The sequence below is a fragment of the Callithrix jacchus genome, chromosome 2 (assembly GCF_049354715.1).
Source record: "Callithrix jacchus isolate 240 chromosome 2, calJac240_pri, whole genome shotgun sequence".
NCBI classification, from domain to species: Eukaryota; Metazoa; Chordata; class Mammalia; order Primates; family Cebidae; genus Callithrix; species Callithrix jacchus.
In genome coordinates, this window is record NC_133503.1 from 104,041,689 (window position 1) to 104,061,264 (window position 19,576).

At 31.9% G+C, this 19,576-nt stretch overlaps 1 pseudogene across 1 annotated transcript in view; it reads left to right on the top strand.

Moving 5' to 3' along the window:
- LOC100409086 (methyl-CpG-binding domain protein 1-like) overlaps positions 1–7,260 on the top strand; it is a 141,320-nt pseudogene extending 134,060 nt beyond the window's left edge. The window contains exon 5 of the transcript XR_013532562.1: positions 7,171–7,260. The product of XR_013532562.1 is annotated as a methyl-CpG-binding domain protein 1-like (transcript). The remainder of the gene's footprint in view (positions 1–7,170) is intronic.
- The last annotated feature ends 12,316 nt before the right edge of the window (positions 7,261–19,576 follow it).

Below are 19,576 nucleotides of genomic sequence, written 5' to 3' on the forward strand. Positions count from 1 at the left end.
GATAGAATAAAATATTTTTCAGAATGTTTAATAATGATTGACCTCTAGGACTTGCCTTTTTCCCATCACATTTTTTAAGTGACGACTTCCTCTTGATATTAGATATGTCCAAATTCAGTAGAGACCTCCAAGTTTTTCTTTCCTTCTCTCTTTCTCTTTTTCTCTCTCTGTCTGCTCTTCTTTCTCTTCTCTCCCTTTCTCTCTCTCATATCCCTCCTTTCTTCCTTCCAATCTCATTCTTCCTCTGTTCTTTTTCTTTCTTCAGAGAAGAATCAGAAATCAGTAAAATAGGCAAGTAGAGGAATGAAATGTAGGGTATAAAATATAAATTTAATATATTTACCAGAGACAAATTTGGAAAGGCAACATGATAAAGAAGATATCACGGAAGATAACTTAGCATTTTACATGTCAGTAGAGGACTAATGACATATATCTGTTTATAAATTGGAGTAAAAGTGAAAATTATTCCTTAAATTTAGAGATATGGTCCATTTTGAGCTAACTTGTGAAAGGTTAAAGAGATCTGTGCATAGATTCATGCTTTTGCATGTAGATGCCCAATTATCCTATAATATAACCAGCAGACTATAAGTGTGTGGATTCATCTATTTCTCCTTGCAGTTCTATTGGTTTTTTACTCCAATATCTGATGTTTTGTTATTAGGCCAGTACATATTAAGGATTGTTATATCTTCTTGGAGGATTGACCACTTTATCATTTTTAAATGCACCTCTTTAGCCTTCATAATTTTTCCTGTTTTGAGGTTTATTTTGTATGAAATTAATATAGCTACTACATCTTTTATTTAACTAATGTTAGCATGGTATATGATTGTCCTCTTGTAATCTGCCTGCATTTTTATATTTAAAGAAATATTTTTGTAGATATATTTAGGTGTTGTTTTTAGTTTACTCTCTGTCTCTCTTTAGTGGGTTATTTAAAGCATTTCCATTTCAATTGATAATTGATATATTTGGATGAATGTCTATCATATTATTAACTTTTCTATATGTTGCACTTATTTTTGTGGTCGTTTTAAATACTTTTCTCTGCCTTCTCTGCTTTTGTTGAGCACATTACATGATTTCCTTTTCTCTCCTCTCATAGCATATCAAGTATGTCTTTAATTTTTTTTTTATTTTTAGCAAGTCCCCTACAGCTTGTAATATACCTTTACAACTAATCTATGTCCATTTTACAAAAACATTATGTCATTTTATAAATAGTGCAGGTACATTATAACAGATTATTCCCTATTCTTATCTCCCTTCCTTTGTAACATTGCTGTTATTCATTTAACTTGTCCAAAAGGAATAATATCCCAATATACTGTTGCTCTTATTGTTTTGAAAAAAAAATTCTATCAATTCAGTTAGGAATTAAAAAAATAAACATTTTATTTTACATTGATATTCCTTCTCTCATGCTCTTCTTTAATTTATGTAAATATGAGTTTCTTATCTATACCATTTTCCTTTCTTCTGAAAAAAACTCATTTGAACACTTTTTGCAAGGCAGGCCTATGGTGGGTGACACATTTTCTCAGTGTTTGTTCATTTGGGAAAATATTTTTCTTTCACTTGAAGAATAATTTAACCGGACACAGAACCCTTAAGTTGGTGGGATTTTTTTTTTCTCTATCATTTTTCTATAGATAAAGTGATTTCTAAATTTTAAATATGATATGCTTTGGTATAGGTAACTTATTAGGATTTATCTTGCTTTGTCTTCTTTGATGTGAGCTACCTGGATATATAGTTTGGTGTTGGTTATTATGATTATTTTAATCAGTCAATATTACTTAAAATAATTTTTATGTTCATTTATATTTTTGTTCTTCTTCTTGTATTGCCATTACACATATTTAGAACTTTTGTAATAATCCCATGGTTCATGAATATTCTGTTGCATTTTTGAGTTCATTTTTCACTTTGACTTTCATTTTGGAAAGTTTCTACTAACATATCTTCAAGTCACTAATTCTATTCTCAGCTTAGTCCAGTCTACTGATGAGCCTATCAAACACATTCTTTATTTCTGCTACAGTTTTTTTTTTTATTTCTAGCAATTTGTTTTGATTATTTATTAGTTTGCATCTTTCCTTCATGTTACTCATCTATTCTTGCGTGTTGTTGACTTTCTCCATTAGAACACTTAGCAGATTAATCCTAGTTACTTTAAATTCTCTGTTTAATAATTCCAAAATTTCTGCCATATCTGATTCTGAATTATTGCCTTTTCTCTTGTTTTCTTGCCTTTTACCATGTCTTATAATTTTTCATTGAAAACAAGATGTGATGTATTGGGTAAGAAGAAAAAAAAGGTAAATATAGTGTGAGGATTTTTGTTTATCTTGCTAAGAATCATGCAGTGTTTAATGTTCAGTATAACTTCTGGTATCAGAGGCTTCGATTTCCTTTACTGTCCTTGTTTTTTTTCTCCCCTGTTGTCTTTGTTTTTGTGTGTGTTATTATATTTGTATTGTTGTTTTTGAAACTCCTTTTCACACAGTTTGTGTTTCATAGTTTCCTCACGTTTAATCCATTGTCATGATACTGGAGTACTGCAGATGTGGTTTTAAGGTATTGGAGAGGGAAAGACTTCTATAATATTGTGATAACCACTTTTTTTTTCTTCATAATGGGCAAGAATACCTGATCTGTGCCCTTCAAGAGAGCTTTTAGTCTTTTTCTCCTCATCTTTTGTAAGATAAAAAGGCTAAAAATGGCTGGAGTTGACTAACTGCCCTTTATACAAGTCAATTATTATGTCTGTGATAAATCATTTTTTATTGAGAGCAAATCTTCATTTTGAAGATAAAATGTTCTGGACATATTTCAAAGTGGTTGCTTTCCTTTGCTTTTCCTGTTATAACCAATCAGTCATTTTTCTCTGATCTTTGTTTAGAGAACCTGGTGAATCTCCTAGAGGTAAAACTCACAAAGGCATGGGGGAGGCCCCAAAATCTTCATCTTTTTCCCTGATGTTTTAACTCTGAAGCTAGCCAACATTCAACCTTCAGCAATTATACACTGCTGTTTAAGCATTCCTACTAGCTATTGGCTGTAGAAGCTTCTCTTCCTGTTAAGCTGACATGTCGGCATTCTTCTGTGTCTCCAGTTTTGGGGTCAGCCATTTGCCCTGTCACCTCTCTCCTTTGATGTATTTCAGAAGAGTTGGTGACACCTATATTTTTAGCTCTGTTCCAGGTGAGGAATTGAGAGTAATTATTTCCAAACATCCAAATGAAAATGGAAACCAAGTTTTTAAAACATTAATATTTTTAAATGTTTAACATAATTTCTCTATGTTCATAGAAAACAGAATTTTATGACCCAGCATAATATCAATTTTTGGTAACTATTTCCTATGTTTTTAGAAAGAATATGTGTACTGTAGCTTTGGGTGTAATATTTTATATATGTCAATTTGCTTGCATTGTTTAAATCATTTATATGCTTACTGAAATTAATATTCTTTTCACCAACTGAGAGATACATATTAATGTCTCCTGATAGATTTTGAATATTTTGAAGTATTTGTTTTTCACAAATAAATCTTCAAATTTTAGTTTTATATATTTTAAGGCTATAGAATAAACACATCCTTAGAATTGTTTCATCTTTCTGTTATATTGTTATTATTTTGAAATGTCTCAATCATTGATAATGTTCATTACTTTAAAGTCCACTTGTGCAATATGAATATGGCATTTCAGCTTCCTCTCCCTTGTTGGTGTAACAACATTTTTTCTTTCACATTTAACCTTTGTGCATATATATATATATGTCAAAAGAATACATACGTGGATTTCATTTTTTGTTTCCAATACCACAATCTTTTTCTTTTAATAAAAGCATATAATTAATTCATGTGACCTCTGCTGATTATATTTAATTTTAAATGTATTAATTTACTGTTTGCTTTTTGTTTTTCATGCCTATTTTTTACTTTCTGTTTTTGCTAATTATTTTGGGTTGAATTTGCTTTAAAAAGTTTTTCCTCTGATTTGTTTAATACAATCCAGAGGTTATAAGATGCATCCTTGGTTTATTGAAGTCTAATATATTTATATAAGAACACATTAATAAATTTGTTTGCCCTCATTCTGACTTATCAGCAAGATTAATGTGTATTTATTTATAATGTGAATTTATAAATTTCACAATACATAATTTTTAAAGCTTTGCCCATTAATTTTTGAGGAAATTTTCATGAAAGTAATTAAAAAAATACATTTATATGAAAAAGTTTTGTGGTAATCTTGATAAGTAGTTTTCTATGAATATCATTCAGATGAAACGTTATTTTTTTCCTAAGTATTTTCAAAGCTTTGTTTCTTTTTAACATTGTCTTTTCACTGTTCTTTATGCAGAATTTTTTGGTGCCATTCTTTATAGTACAATTGATTAGTCCACCCTCAGCCATGCTTGATGTCACCAAAGCCATATTATTTTTTTTCATGCTTTCCAGAAAGCAAACTCCAATCTTCTGCTGAATTGAAAGAATTTTTACCTGGTTTTCATAGCAAAAAAACAGACTGTTGGGGCCTAAGAGGTTCAAAAAATATTTTTACCCAATTTTTCTCTCTCAGTTCCACTCTGCTCTGTGCTTTGACCTCAGCAGCACCTTTTCTTTCCAGTGCCTGGCGCTGCGGCACTGATCAGCTTGCTTCTTGCTGGCGTTTTCCCCTAGGTATTTATGTTGTATGCACTACTCACATGCCTTTTAAATAACTTTCATATTAGAAAAGATCCAGGAAAAAGAGCTCTTGATAAACATGTAAGTTCAACCTGTTTTAAAAGTAGATCTATATTTGAACGTTATTATATGTGTTATATCTCGCCAGTCAAATCATAATTTGTTTTTTTTTGTTAGTTTGAGTATTTTTCTCCACTTTATAAATAGTTTGCCTTCATTTTTCAAGTCTCCTTTGAAATGTCATCTTTTCAGATAAGTCTTCTCTGACCACACTTCTAAACTCATCACTTTCTATCAGTCAGTGCTTTTACACTGATTTCCTAGAACTTATTTAAACTAATTTATGATATTTCACATATCTCATTTCTTTTATCTGTCTTGTTCAACACTATATCCCAAGAACATTGAAATGTGTCTCATTAAAGGCACACAGTAAGTGCTTCACAGTTATTTCATGAGTGAAAGTGGTAATGAGTGTATGTAACATCTTACCTATTGAGGATTTTAATCACAGAAAATATGTAATTAAAGTATATCTTACTGCCACAGGTCATATTACATGTTTGTACCTTGGCATGGATGATTTCTTTAAAATGTTGCTTAATTAATAGAAATGGAAATAATTATCACATCCTATGGAATTTCTGTATCAGACACCCACTTTTCTAATAAAGCCTATGTGTACTGGAGATTGTGATGTGTTTAGAGCATTAATTATGTGATATTAATCATTTAAATCATTTTTTAAAACAGCTTAACTGAGTTTTGGTTAGTAAATACTTCCTGGCTTTTAACTATGATCTTGTTAAAACTTTAGTTTTCCAAGCTTTGCTAGTTTATTTTTTTGGTCATTTTAAGTATTCTAGGCTACATGAGTTCTCTGCTATATAAGCCCAGAAGCATGATTAGTTATTAGATGACCTTTCTCTTCTCTTTGAAAAGAATCAATGTCCTGCTGTTTTACTATTTGTGAACTTTTACACATTATTGTATATTTATTGTTATAAAAAATACACTAAAAGGAGAGGTCCCTCAAAGGACTAGAAAGGAAAAATTGAAAGCTTTAAAGCATCAGAGTAAAATGCATATTTCATGTCATAGTGGTAAGTGCTGCATTATATTAGCAATTTAGCTATAGGATCAGTGACTTTTCTATCCTTTATTGAATTTCTAATATCATAAGAAAGTTACTAATGTGATAAAAGTCTTAAAGTATTACTGACTTTCTATCATGCTCCTGAAGTGAATTTTTATAGCATTAGCAAAAACAGAATTTCAGAATACCATATAAACTGGCCAAAATGAAAATAAAAAAAGCTTTAAAAATCAATAATACAGTTAATTCAGCTGATCTATTTGAAGCTTCTCATATTTCATTTTCAGAGTTTTCTCTTTTAGTGACTCCTGCTCATTGACAAGAGCTGCAAAATTCCCACTTTCTCTGAAACAACGTTTAGTCTTGGGTAGATTGTCATGCTAAGAGACTCGGAAAATTGCTGGTAATATTATTTATAGAAAAGAATGTTAGCAAAGTACTTGCAGCACAATAACTATTCCTGCCAGTTTTACAAAACAATACAAGATAGATAGATAGATGGATAGATAGATCAATCAATAAACAAATTCTAGTGAGTGAATCAACCTTCAAAGATTATCAGTTGTTGTAGATTTTATACGTAAGGAATGATTTAGTTGTGACAGAACTGCCATGTATCAGGGGTGTTGCTATTATTTTCTGTAAACATCATGTTAAATATGAAAAATAAGGGAAAATGACAAAAAGTTAACTTTGCTTTAGTCCTAGAGACAAAATAATTCTTATCATTTGCCACCCACTCAATTTTACTAATGCTAATTCATTACACTTGTTTATAAGTGAAATGCAAAGTAAACCAGCCACAAAAACAGGTTTTTCAAATACACATACATTCAAAGTAGATTTCAGTAAGTAGACTTTTTCCCAGTAGCAATTCTGTTTTATTTGAAGAAAAGTAAATTCTTAAAATTTGTTTAATTCATTGAGAATTTTTATACTGTTTTATAAAAGAGCTACTTTGGGCTACTTATTACTTGTCCAAACATTTTTTTTTTGATATTTCATGAACTACTAAATGCCAAAATTGTAGTTTGGGAAATAAAATTTTAAAGGGGTTAAGTAGTAAAACGTTTGGTTCCATAAATTTGAAAAAAAAATCACAAAAATTACTCATGTTTTCATATTTTATTTCTGTACAAGACTGCAAAATGGAAATTTATTATTTAATTAAGTGAAATAACTAAAACTGTCTATTTTTCTTCCACCCCTTGGTTATCTCATGTTACTGCCTCATTAGTTATAAATCAGATTGATTTTTTAATCTTTTATGAAATCAGTTCTTAATTATATTTGTTTGTTCTCTGTGAAGTTTGTAATGTGTACACCTTTGAATTTAAAAATGGTGTTTGAACTTTTTCTTTTCTTACAGTTTTCAGGTTTTTCATAGTTTGTCTTTGATTAAGAGAATAACAGCAGGAAAGAGAACCAAAATTTGTATTACGGCCAATCTTGAATCAGGTACTTATACAGTTATTTGGCTCTTATTGTCTCTGTTCTTTTAAATCTTCTTCATATAGTAACCACAATGTGTCTAAAGCTATCATGCTGTGTAGATTTGTTTTCCTTACTAGAGTAAAAGCTACATGTAGAAAAGTTCTCTTTAGAACATGACAGTGAGAAAGTTAGCTTTAGATCATAAACCAGCTTGGCCCAGGAAACATAGATCTAATTTAAAACACACTCAAAAAGCAGATTGAGTTAATCATATGATTCATTGTCAAAGACCACTGTCTTCCCAGAAAACTGATGTCTTACTGAAGTGAACTTTTCATAGCTTTATGTCACAAAGGTATCCTGTTAAAAATACAAAGTTCCAACAACATCAGGTTAATGACTACCAGTCAAAAACCAACTAGACCACACCAATAAGTTTAAAATATTTGTTCTATTATTTGTTGAAGAGAGGGAGAAATCGGGCTTTGCTCCTCCAAACTGTACATTATCGAGAATTGAAGTAAATCTATGATTGGGTATTTTTAAACTCTTGTCTATTGTAAGGAAATACTAGACTGAGTGTAATGGTATAATTTATTTTTATAAAAAAGTATTCTGTTACATTTCACGGAGAGAGATATATTTGTTAATTTCTAACTTGAGAATGTTCATTTTTTGTCTGCGTTGAGATATGATTATGTAGTGTTCTGTTTTTGTTTTCATCCATCAGGATCAGAGTGACCTTGTCTGATATTAATGTTCTTTGACATTTTATGTTTAAGAGGTAAACATTTAGGGCTAGCTGTATGTGGTTGCAGGCCAGTTCATAACAACACCAAAGCCTAGCTGATATTACTAGGATTGTTCCTGGTTGTGAGAGATTACTTTTCTCTTGCTCAATAATTAACATATCACTTTACTGTATTTACCAGCAATCAAAAGTTGATTAAATTTAGTTTGGATTTTTGTATGATAATACAACACAGGAGAGATGGCCACAAGTATTTTTTGGAATGATTTTATTCAAAAGGATATATAACACTATTTCTTTCAAAGTAACATATATTATTAGTATTATCCTAACATATCGATAGAAATAGAGGATAAAATATAAATAATTAACTCTCAGGGGTTTTTAGTCATCATAGTCATAAAACAAATTAATTTAGCTCTTCATTTCACTAAAATTGTGTCATCATTTCTAAAGAAACCTCTAGCATACATAAAAATATAACTTTTCATATTCCAGAATGATCCTAATTTATACTTTTAATATTATCTTACGAGTTGATGCTAGAAACTTAGGGCAACTTGGATTTTCATTCTGGGCATTCTAGTTGAAGCTTCCAGAGGAGAACCAGCTTTGAACTTCATTCACATATGGATCAATTGTTGCCCATCTCTGATGAAGTACATTGTAGATATAGAAAATTCATGGTCAGGTTGTAATTGTCAATTTAAAAATTATTAGTTGTATTAATTGTTAGTGAATGTTGGAAAAATAAAATTCAGAACAGGTACTCCTGTGTGAAGACAGGACAGATTTTACGAGTATTCCATGACAATAGCCCTGCTTTGGAAAAATAGATTAAAATTTCATGAATATGCAATTCAAAACCATATTCCTAGAGCTCTCAGTGAAGAACCTTTTAACTAATTTAATAAAACTTCTTTTTATGGGCCTGAGAAATAAAGTCTCAGAAATTGATAAAAGACTGCCTAAAGGCAGAAAAAAAAACTAAACCTTAGCAATATTATCATTTCCACAAGTTTAGCCTCACAACTGCATCAGGAAACCAATAGTAATTTTATTTGCTTTGTGACTCCAGAAAGAAACCTGAGCCATTGTGCAGGGTGCAAAGCCAGTATTACCATGCAGCATGGGTGCCTTGAAGTGACTCAGTCTCACCAGGAATGGAGGCTTATTTCTTCATTCTTCCTGCACCAACCGCCCTCCACAATATTGCAAAGACACACTGAAACAAAAATGTTTAGACAGAAAAGAAAATTTACGAATGATACTGAATGGAAAACTTTAATTGGACATTTTCTATGTAAGAACACTACTGCAATTGCTAACTGTATTCTGGTCACAGAAGAAGCCGTGTGTCTAGGAACATGATGATATAGCCCCTATTACTGGTCAATTAAGAGATAACAACACTGTGGCAGGAATTTGCCTCTCCATCTGCAACAATCTGTCACTAACTCTAAAAGCCACTTATCCTAGAAGACAACCCTAAAATAACATGAAGAAATAAGAATAAAACATAACCAGGCAAGAGTTGCTCAGCAGCAAAATCAGTTTGACATTATTATACATTGTTTTGATTGTCCTAAATATTATTTCTACTTAATGGTTGAAGATAAATCTTGCCTTGAATTTATTTTTCTTTAATGAGAAAATTATATTTTTGCAAGCAATAGGATGTTTGAAATAATTTGTATTTTATTATTCCTAAGAAAAGTTTCAGATTTTGAGAATAAAATAAACATCCTGATTTTCTAAGCATAGTTTATGTTAAAACATTAAATACATAGAAACCAATAAACAGAGATGCAAATTTGCAATTGCAGTGATATTTTACCACGTCTCTTTGTTTTATCACCTCAGATAATTTCTAGAGAAATCATTAGGTATAATTTTTCTCATTAACTAATGAATGAAATGATTTTTTTCTCATTCAATGACAAAAGAAACAAATAATTTACATATATTGATATATTTAAATCTCATGAACAGGTACTATGCTTATTTCTATTTTATAGATGAGCAAACTGATAATAAAAAGTATTAAATTACATTCCAGGGGTCATACAACTGGTATATGTTTGTAAGCCACTGTATAATCAAGTAAGAATAGTATCAAAAATATTATCACCCAGTTAATAGTTAATACAAGATTTTTAAAAATTATTATTAGAAAAAAGGTCTCACTCTGTTGCTCAGGCTGGAGCAGAGTGGCATGATCAAAGCTCATTGTAACCTTGAACTCCTGGGCTCAAGGGAACCTCCCATATTAGGCTTCTGAATGTATAAGACTATAGGTGTGCACTACCACATTGTCTAACTTTTAGAAAAAAATTGTATGGGCTTGTTTGCTTTTTTCTTGTAAATCCGCTATAGTTCTTTGTAGATTCTGGATATTAGCTCTTTGACAGATGGGTAGATTGCAAATTTTTTCCCATTCTGTTAGTTGCCGGTTCACTCTAATGATTGTTTCTCTTGCTGCACGGAAGCTTTTACATTCAATTAGATCCCATTTGTCTATTTTGGCTTTTGTTGCCATTGCTTTCAGTGTTTTAGTCATGAAGTCCTTGCCTGTGCCTATGTCCTGAATGCCTGAATGGTGTTGTCTAGGTTTTCTTCTAGGATTTTTATGGTGTTAGTTCTTATGTTTAAATCTTTAATCTATCTGGAATTAACTTTTGTATAATTGAGTTAATTTTGTATATTGATTCTTCCTAACCATGAGTATGGAATGTTTTTCCATCTGTATGTGTCCTCTCTTATTTCCTTGAGCAGTGGTTTGTAGTTCTCCTTGAAGAGATCTTTTATATCCTTTGTTAATTGTATTCCTAGGTATCTTATTCTCTTTGTAGCAATTGTAAATGAGAGTTTGCTTACGATTTGGCTCTCTGTTTGTCTGTTGTTGGTGTATAGGAATGCTTGTGATTTCTGCACATTGATTTTTCTATCCTGAGTAGGCAAAGGATATGAACAGACACTTTTCAAAAGAAGATATATATGTGGCCAACAAACATATGAAAAAATGCTCATCATCATTGATCATTAGAGAAATGCAAATCAAAACCACATTGAGATACCATATCATGCCAGTTAGAATGGCAATCATCAAAAAATCTGGAGACAACAGATGCTGGAGAGGATGTAGAGAAAAAGGAACACTTTTATACTGTTGATGGGAGTGTAAATTAGTTCAACCATAGTGGAAGATGGTGTGGCCATTCCTCAAGGATCTAGACATAGAAATACCATTTTACCCTGCAATTCCATTACTGTGTATATACCCAAAGGATTATAAATAGTTCTATTATAAAGACACATGCACACATATATTCATTGTGGCACTGTTTACAATAGCAAAGACTTGGAACCAACCCAAATGCCCATCAATGATAGATTGGATAAAGAAAATGTGGCACATATGCACCATGGAATACTATGTAGCCATAAAAAATAATGAGTTTGTGTCCTTTGTAGGTACATGGATGAATCTAGAAACCATAATTGTCAGCAAACTGACACAAGAACAGAAAACCAAACACCGCATGGTTTCACTCATAGATTGGTGATGAACAATGAGAACACTTGGGCACAGAGAGGGGAACAACACTCACTGGGCTAGGTGGAGGGGTGGAGGGGATGGGAAGGCAGGGACAGTGGGGGGTTGGGGAAGATGGGGAGGGATAACGCTGGGAGAAATGCCTGATGTTTGTGATGGTGGGGGGGATGGAGACAGCAAACCTCTATGGCATGTATGTACCTGTGCAACAATCCTGTAGGATACAGGATGCTCACATGTACCCCAGAGCCCAAAGTACAACTAAAAATAATTTTTTTTTGTAAAGGTAGGATCTTGCGATGTCGTCCAGGCTGGTCTCAAACTCCTCCTCTCAAAGTGGTTATTATATAGCCAATCCTCCTAAGAAATGTATATACAAATCATAAATTCCCAGTTGACATAGAATAATTACATAGTTAATCTCCTTAACAAATGTTTATATAAATCATAAATATTGGTATGGTATTCAATCACAGTGAATTATAGAAGCCATCACAAATCTGTCTATGGTCAGCTTGCATTAATTTGCTTGAGGTGGTAATGTTAGTAAATGTTAGTAAATAATAGGTTAACCTGAGGTTAACCTAACAATAATAGTGTTTATTAACAATAAGATCAAAGTAATTTCCTGCTTCTGTAGGCTGCGATATAAGAGGCAAGCCAAGAAAAATTACATTGAAACCTTACTTTAATTTAATGTTGTTGTATTTGATGCAGGAAGTATAGAAGGCTCTTTGTTCTATAGGCTCCCCTAGAAAAGAAAAAAGTTAGCTTATCTAATAGAAACTAAACTCTGTTTTTCACAAGACATGCTGGGTGATTATGTATTCTTGATCCTCTCAATATAAATATCTGAGTATTCTACAAATATAAAAACTATTTTCAGAGTGGAAGTAATTTAGTTTTATCATCTTTCTTGAAAAATCTTATAGATTATAAAAGAGAAGACTTTTCTTTTTAGAATTTAGCAGAGTTGCCATATCCATTTTCAACAAGATTATTAACTGCCATTGAAGCTTGAAACCCAAACATTTCATTGTTTAAAAATTTACTTAGAAAACTGACAGCTATAAAATGGTAAGAGAAAAAGAACATTTAGTAACAAGATTATATAATCATCACAAAATCTTCAGCAATATTGCATAGTCTTTTCTTTTGCTATTTACCATCAGATTTACATATTTTACACTGCTTCAACGAACGACAAACAGTAAATTTCTCTGTAAGAAATTTTTCAGTAATTTACATTTGACATTTAAAACTATCATTATAGTGCTCACCATTGATGCATATCACAAATTCTGTTATTTTATTTACTGTAGCTTCATGCATAAGAGAATACACTGTTACATTTAAAATATCAAGTTTACAGTTCTTCCACCTCATCAGGTGACCTATTTGAAGGAAAACTCCCTGTTAACAATATGTGATACATAAATTTGATGAGAATACTTTTCAGTTAAGTTATACAGGCATGAGAGGTTTCATTTTAACATTTCGAAATATTGGCAATCTTTCCTTAAGCTCTGGTTTTATTTGAGACATAGTTCTGGTTTTTGTTTCAGATGAGAAATTTAGTAATTATCTTAGTTTTCTCAGGTAAATTTTTTGGATGCAATTTGTGTCTGCTAATGCTAAAAATTTCCTCTGGAAATGGACCCATAAACACAACAACTTGAATAACAACAGAAAGAATAGAGTGTTTGAAATTTTTTGTTTGTTTGTTTGTTTAACACAAGGTCTCATTTTGACTCCCAGGACGTAGTGCAGTGGTGAGATCTTGACTTACTGCAAACTCCGCCTCCTGGGCTCAACATATCCTCCACCTCAGTCTCTGTAGCTCACACCACAGGTACAGGCTACCATGCCTGACTAAATTTTGTGTGCTTTTTTTTTTTTTTCACTGTATACCTATTTTTATTACTATAAACTTTTTTTCTTTTTTTATTATTATACTTTAAGTTCTGGGGTACATGTATAGAACATATAGGTTTGTCAGGTATACACATGCCACGGTAGTTTGCTGCCTCCATCACTTCGTTATCTACATTAGGTATTTCTTCTAATGACGTCCCACCCCTCATCCCACAACCTACAACAGGCCCCTGCTGTGTGTGATATTACCCTCCCTGTGCCCATGTGTTCTCATTGCTCAACACCCACAACATGAGAACATGTAGTGTTTGGTTTTCTGTTCTTGTGTCAGTTTGCTGAGAATGATGGTTTCCAGATTCATCCATGTCCTTGCAAAGAACATGAACTGAACTTTTTTTATAGCTGCATAGTATTCCATGGTGTATATATGCCACATTTTCTTTATCCAGTCTATCATTAAAGGGCATTTGGGTTGGTTCCAAGTCTTTGCTATTATAACATATGTGTGCATGTTTCTTTACAGTAGAACAATTTATAATCCTTTGGAAATATACCCAGTAATGGGATTGCTGGGTCAAATTGTCTTTCTATTTCTGGATCCTTGAGGAATCACCGCACTCTCTTACACAATTGTTGAACTAATTTACACTCCCACCGGCAGTGAAAAAGCATTCCTCTTTCTCTGCATCCTCTCCAGCATCTGTTGTCTCCTGATTTTTTAATGATTGCCACCCTAACTGGTGTGAGGTGATATCTCAATGTGGTTTTGAGTTGCATTTCTCTAATGACAAATGATAATGAGCTTTTAAAAAGATGTTTGTTGGCTGCATAAATTTTTACTTCTGAGAGGTGTCTGTTAATATCCTTTGCCCACTTTTTGATGGGGTTGTTTCTTTTTTCTTGTAAATTTGTTTAAATTCTTTGTAGATTCTGGATAATAGCCTTTGTCAGATGGCTACCTTGCAAAAATTTTTTCCCATTCTGTTGTTTGCCAATTCATTATAATGATAGTTTCTTTTGCTGTGCAGAAGCTTTTTAGTTTATTTAGATCCAATTTGTCTATTTTGGCTTTTGTTGCCATTGCTTTTGATGTTTTAGTCATGAAGTCTTTGCCCATGCCTGTGTCCTGAATGGTATTGCCTAGGTTTTCTTCTAGGCTTTTTGTGGTGTTAGGCCTCATGTTTAAATCATTAATCCATCTAGAGTTAATTTTTGTATAATGTGTAAGGAAGGGATCCAGTTTCAGCTTTCTGCATATGGCTAGCCAGCTTTACCAACATCATTTATTAAATAGGGAATCCTCTCCCCATTGCTTTTGTCAGGTTTATCAGGATCAGATGGTTGTAGATGTGTGGCATTACTTCTGAGAGGCCTGTGTTCTGTTCCATACGTCTATATCTCTGCTTTGGTACTGGAGCCGTGCTGTTTTGATTACTGTAGCCTTGTAGTATAGTTTGAATTCAGGGCATGATGCCTCCAGCTTTACTTTTGTTTTTGTCTTGTTTTTACTTAGGATTGTCTTGGCTATGTAGGCTAGTTTTTGGTTCCATATGAAATTTAAGGTAGTTTTTTCAAATTCTGTGAAGAAAGTCAATAGTAGCTTAATGGAGATAGCATTGAATCTATAAATTACATTGGGTAGTATGGCCATTTTCATGATATTAATTCTTCCTAACCATGAACATGGAATGTTTTTCCGTCTGTTTGTGTCCTCTCTTATTTTCTTGAACAGTGGTTTGTAGTTCTCCTTGATGAGGTCCTTCACATCCCTTGTTAGTTGTATTTCTAGGTATTTCATTCTCTTTGTAGCAATTGTGAATGGGAGTTCATTCATGATTTGTCTCTCTATTTGTCTGTTATTAGATATAGGAATCCTTGTGATTTTTGCACATTGATTTTGTATCCTGAGACTTTGCTGAAGTTGCTTATCAGCTTAAGGAGATTTGGGCTGAGATGATGGGGTCTTCTAAATATACAATCATGTCATCTGCAAATAGAGACAATTTGACTTCCTCTTTTCCTAATTGTATATACTTTATTTCTTTTTCTTTCCTGATTGCCCTGGCTAGAACTTCCAATACTATGTTGAATAGGAGTCGTGAGAGAGGGCATCCTTGTCTTGTGCTTGTTTTCAAAGAAAATACTTTCGATTTTTGCCCATTTAGTATGATATTGGCTCTGGGTTTGTCATAAATAGCTCATTATTTTGAGATCATCCCATTAATACTTCGTTTATTGAGAGTTTTTTGTTTGAAGCACTGTTTAATTTTGTCAAAGGCCTTCTCTGCAACTATTGAGATAATCATGTAGTTTTTGTCTTTGATTCTGTTTATGTGATGGATTGTGTTTATTGATTTGTGTATGTTGAACCAGTCTTGCATCCCAGGGGCGAAGCTGACTTGGTTGTAATGGATAAGTTTTTGATGTGCTTTTGCATTTGGTTTGCCAGTATTTTATTGAAAAGTTTTGCTTCTAGGTTCATCATGTATATCGATCTGAAAGTTTCTTTTTTAGTTGTGTCTGCCAGGTTTTGGTATGAGAATGATGTTGGTCTCATAAAATGAGTTAAGGAGGATTCCCTCTTTTTCTGTTGTTTCAAATAATTTCAGAAGTAATGGTTCCAGCTTCTCTTTGTATCTCTGGTAGAATTCGGCTGTGAACCTGTCTGGTCCTGGACATTTTTTGGTTGGTAGGCTTTTCATTATGATCCAATTTTAGACCATTGTTATTGGTCTACTCAGGGATTCAACTTCTTCCTGGTCTAGTCTTAGGAGGGTGTAAGTGTCCAGGATTTTATCCATTTCTTCTAGATTTTCTAGTATATTTGCCTACATGTGTCTATAGTATTCTCTTATGGTAGGTTGTATTTCTATGGGATCAGTGGTGATATCCCCCTTTTCCTGTTTTTATTGCATCTATTTGATTCTTCTCTCTTTTCTTCTTTATTAGTCTGGCTAGCAGTCTATCTATTTTGTTGTTGTTTTTAAAAAAACAGTTACTGGATTCACTGATATTTTTTGTGTGTATCTCTATCTCCTTCAGTTCTTCTCTGATCTTAGTTATTTCTTGTCTGTGCTAGCCATACAAGAATTTTGAATTTGTTTGTTTTTGTTCCTCTAGTTCTTTTAGTGGTGATTTAGTGTGTTAATTTTATATTTTTCCTCCTTTCTTTTGTGGGCATTTAGTGCTATAAATTTCCCTTTACACACCACTTTAAATGTGTTCCAGAGATGCTGGTATGTTGTATCTTCATTCTCATTGGTTTCAAAGAACATCTTTATTTCCACCTTTATTTAATTATTTATCCAGTAGTTATTCAGGGGAAGGTTGTTCAGTTTCTATGTAGTTTTGTGGCTTTGAGTGAGTTTCTTAATCCTGAATTCTAATTTGATTGCACTGTGGTCTGAGATACTATTTTATGTTTTTATAGAGATGAGGTTTTGCCATGTCTACCAGCCTAGTCTCAAGCTCTTTGGCTCAAGCAATCCACCGTTCTCAGCCTACTCAGTTGCTGGGATTACAGGCATGAACCACTGCATTCCACCAAGTGTTTGATATTAATGGCTAGTGACAGTCATTCTTAAAGATCATATGTATAGAAAAGGAGAAAAAAGCTATACTATAAACTATCTCTCATATTTTGTTAGATTCTTTTTTTGGTAAAATCATAGTAAATTTTACATAAATATTCTATTAGTATTCGCAAAATTAAAGTAATTTTATCTAATCTGTAGTTCTCCTAGCCAAAAAACAAAAACAAACAAACAAAAATGCAGTGACTGCAGTTTCTAGATTACACAAAGGATTTATTTCCTTTGCTAAGACATGAGATATGCGTAGCATTTGAGGATACTTTGCTAGTCATTCAGACTGTTTTCTTTCTCTTAGGTGACCTTGAGCAATACTAAAATTCACTCCTGCAGATTGATCCTGTGACTTGCTTGAGGAGCAATCTAGTAGATCCCTCATGCAAGCAATTTACTAAATCTTAAGAAAGAGATTGATGGGTCCAATAAAAATTGAAAACAATATTAGTCTGTATTAATAAAATAATATGGTGGAAATAGCTGATTTTTGTCTAACCAAATTGGTGGTTTCACGATATATGTGTAATCACTATAGATAAAAGGAAAGAATATATTCCTTTCAAAAATGGTTTGTAAAATAACATGAAACATTGATTACAATAACAAAAAAGCAATGTAATATTTAGAATAATAGTAGCAAATATCAAAATATGAGAAGTACATTTCATTATTTAAAGTACATTTCATTATTTGTATAAGAGCTTTAAATCCAAAGAGAAGCCATATTAGCAACAAACACGATTTAAAACTTTAAAAGAAAAAAAGCAAACATCTCAAAAGCACATTGAATTTTTATTAGGTTTTCTAAAATTCTTATGCTTGAGTGTTACATTTTTACCTTAAACTTTAAACACTGTTAATTCATTCAGTAAAGAGAGTCTAGACTTTATGATATTTGAAAAAATCTTGAAGTTTACATGTGCATATAAACATGTATGTGGCTATCATTTTTTTGTATATTCCTGGTATTTTTGAACTTTTTCCATGTTTAAGTGCTTTCTCTTCATGTGTGAAATTTACAGCTTTCTAAATATTCCTTTTAGTATGCCATGGTTTTGATGAAGAGCTATGTTAAATGATTACAGAATATTGAGCGTAACGAGACTTAAGTTGTGATCATAAAGTTTTGATGCTTTTGAAAATATTAAATTCAAGAACAGAAATTAATCTGTATTTGAAGATTAAACTAGGGTAACTAAAGCTAAATTAATATGCTGGTAATTTAAGGAAAATAATTAAAAGTAATTAAAGTCTGTTCATAAATTTTTAATCATTCACAATTTTTCTCTTTTTGTGAGAAAAGTTAACTTTTCGAAGGTTGCCTTGTAAAACATATGACTATGATAACATATTATGAATCTATTAACAGACCTATAATCCACATCTCCTTTATGATACAAAGAGTTTTGGTAAATGAGACAAATTGTACTCATAGGTTATGAAGTCAAATAACTGAATAAGATTTGAAATGGGAAAATAATTCATAGTCATATCATCATAACTAAATTAATTTGTCAGAGATAGTATCTTGCACTTGTTTTGATTATCAAGCAAACTCTACCAAAAAATGAAGCAGAGAAAGAAGATTTTGAAGTACTTATGATGAAGTTGAACATTTACTACAAAGTAAACTTTCCTTTTTATTAGCATCCACATATTTCAGAAAATTTCCATATTTGGGATATGAAGTCCAAACTGATCTCAGCTTTATTTTTTTTTTTCTAACATAGACTGTATTAACAGACCTAAGCTTTCCATGAATTATTGGTATTCTCAGCATATTACTCTTGTACAACACACACTCACACACAAAAAAACCATGTGAATTAGAAGCCAGTTTTTTAAATGTCTAGAGAAAGGCATTATTACTATTTAAATATTTTTTTTTTGCATTTTAGATTTTGGGGTACATGTGAAGAACATGCAAGATTGTTTGTTTTTTTCTTGCAAATCTGTTTTAGTTATTTATAAATTCTGGATATCAGCCCTTTGTCAGATGGGCAAACTGCAAAAATTTTTTCCCATTCTGTTGGTTGCCGATTCACTCTAATGACTGTTTTTTTTTTGCTGTGCAGAAGCTGTGGAGTTTGATTAGGTCCCATTTGTCTATTTTGGCTTTTGTTGCCAATGCTTTTGGTGCTTTGGTCATGAAGTCCTTGCCGACGCCTATCTTTGAAAAGTGGGAGAAGGATATGAACAGACACTTTAGAAAAGAAGACATACATGAGGCTATTTAAATACTTAATATTAATGCAAAATAATAGCTACAAACTATTCAAGAAAAAAATATTTATTTTGAAGAAAATTTGAATAAAACTTTTAATCTCTTCTTTCATTTTTGTTCTGTTATAATTAAATCTAAAAGTAACTGGATGTTTAAGCCTCAATACTTGTTCTCAATGGATGTTCATTAACTATACTAATCAAGCAAGATTTCTTGCTTCTATCTGAAAGTGTATAACATTAAAGCAATATCAATGTCTGAAAAGAAATGGTGAAAAATGCATCAAATAGATTAAATGTGTATTTAACACAAATTACACATATTTAAAATATCATGCTTTCAAATATA